A 2,500-nucleotide genomic window follows, 5' to 3' on the forward strand; every position below is an offset into this window, starting at 1 on the left:
ATTTCAATTAAATGCTGTTCTTTTGAACTTTCTATTCCTGTGTGTGTGTGGGGGGGGGGCTGTTTTCAACATTGATAATAATCAGAAATGTTTCTTTAGTATCTAATCATCACATTAGAATGATTTCTGAAGGATCATGTGACACCGAAGACTGGAGTAATGATGCTGATAATTCAGCTTTGATCACAGGAATAAATTACATTTCAACATATATTCACATTGAGAACAGTTATTTTAAATTAAATAATATTTCACAATATTGCAGTTTTTACTGTGTTTTGGATTAAGTAGTAAATGAAGCATTGGTGAGTAAAACAAGAGACTTTACCATACAAAATGTAGTTACACTTTAGATTAAGGTCCAACTCTTACTATTAACTAATTATTTACTACAACTTTTGCCTCAAAAAAACTCCTAATTACTTCTTATGAATAGTTAGTAAGGTAGTTAGGTAGGATTACAAGGTTAGTTCACCAAACAATTAAACTTCTGTCAGTCAGTAATTATTACTCACCCTCATGTCGTTTCAAACCAGTAAGACCATCGTTCATCTTCGGAACACAAATTATTACAAAAAAACATTTTGATAAAAAATATATTTTTTATGAAATTCGAGAGGTTTCTGAGTGACCCTCCTTAAGTCCTGTGTCAGTAAGCATCACACACACACATGTCGTGGTGATCACGTGACCAGCGTCGGCCAATAATGAGCCAGCGTTCTAACGTACAACCTGGAAGCGCTACTCTGTGTTTATTACGTCAACTGCGTAGGAGAATGACACCGAAGAGAAGAAATTGTTAAATAAAGTTGTTCTTTTGGGTTTTTTGCGCACAAAAAGTATTCATGTTGCTTCATAATCATAACATTAAGGTTGAACACCACTGTGGTCACATTGACTATTTTAAGGATGTATTTACTACCTTTCTGTGCCTTGAAAGTGTTCAAAACGGGTCAGAAAGCTCTCATATTTCATCAAAAATATCATCTTCATTTGTGTTCCGAAAATGAATTAAGGTTTGGACCGACATGATGGTGAGTTATGAAATTAAATTTTTGGGTGAACTAACGTTAAACCTTTACATGATGTATAGAATAAGGTAATGCAGAATAAGGTAGGCTATTAATTAATATGGGCTTTATAAGTAGTAATAAACAGCCGATATCCTAGTAATATGCATGCTAATAATCAACTAGTTAATAATGAGAATTGGACCCTGAACTAAAGTGTTAAATACTCCAAACTTTTGACTGGTGGTTTAGATCATTATTGAGATGCTTGTCATAACGTTGAAGTCAGAGAGATAAACAAAACTAGAGAATAAGACAGGAGTAAAGACAGTGAGAGAGAGAGAGAGAGAGAGAGAGCAGCTGTTGTCTGTCCCGCCTCTAGGGGGTCTCTCACCAATCAGTACAACTCACCATGAATCAATTATCACCAGAGGAAGGGGGCGGAAAACACCGTTGTCCTGTTTACGGCATAAACATCACACACACACACACACACACACACACACACACACACAACATTAACTGTGTTCAACCGCAAGACTTTATAAGAATGATCCTTAAAGGGTTAGTTCACCCAAAAATGAAAATAATGTCATTAATGACTCACCCTCATGTCGTTCTAAGCCCGTAAGACCTCCGTTCATCTTCGGGACACAGTTTAAGATATTTTAGATTTAGTCCGAGAGCTTTCTGTCCCTCCATTGAAACTGTATACAGTATACTGTCCATGTCCATAAAGGTAATATAAACATCATCAAAGTAGTCCATGTGACATCAGTGGGTTAGTTAGAAGTTTTTGAAGCATCGAAAATACTTTTTGGTCCAAAAATAACACAAAATAAGACTTTATTCAGCATTGTATTCTCTCCCGGGTCTGTTGTGAATCTGCGTTCAGGACTCCGCAGTGACGCTGCTGACGTAAGACGCTGATGACGTGTTATCTGGTGCGCCCGAGCTTCGTTTACAGTCTGAGGGAGACGCACGCTATATTCAAGCTATTCTACATTGTTTGCGTGGATATCATTTTTTTAATGGTGCGTAAATGTGCATGTCGCGGATGAGACACTTTTACAGCGTGCGTTTCCCTCAGTCTATAAATGAAGCTCGGGCGCACTAGATAACACGTCATCAGCGTCTTACGCCAGCAGCGTAACTGTGAAGGATTGACAACAGACCCGGGAGAGAATACAATGCTGAATAAAGTCTTATTTTGTGTTATTTTTGGACCAAAAAGTATTTTCGATGCTTCAAAAACTTCTAACTAACCCACTGATGTCACATGGACTACTTTGATGATGTTTTTATTACCTTTTTTTGGGTGAACTAACCCTTTAAGGGGGTCTGTTAAGTTTACTAAAGTTTACATCATTAGGTTGATTTAAAAAAATCTCATATAGGCCTACCTTAAGTATTAAAGTGTTTGCATCATCCAGTGTTTGTGCTCCAGAGTGAAAATAAAAATCATGTGTTGTTGAGGAGCTGAAATGTTA

General features: G+C 37.0%; 1 long non-coding RNA gene across 1 annotated transcript in view; it reads right to left on the reverse strand.

Annotated features, from left to right (window-relative positions):
* LOC307008117 overlaps positions 1-641 on the reverse strand; it is a 5,767-nt gene extending 5,126 nt beyond the window's left edge. The window contains exon 1 of the long non-coding RNA XR_013799752.1: positions 516-641. This is a non-coding gene — a long non-coding RNA (uncharacterized lncRNA). The remainder of the gene's footprint in view (positions 1-515) is intronic.
* Between the last annotated feature and the right edge of the window lie 1,859 nt (positions 642-2,500).

The sequence above is a fragment of the Phoxinus phoxinus genome (genome assembly GCF_949152265.1).
Source record: "Phoxinus phoxinus genome assembly, chromosome: 12".
Lineage (NCBI taxonomy): Eukaryota > Metazoa > Chordata > Actinopteri > Cypriniformes > Leuciscidae > Phoxinus > Phoxinus phoxinus.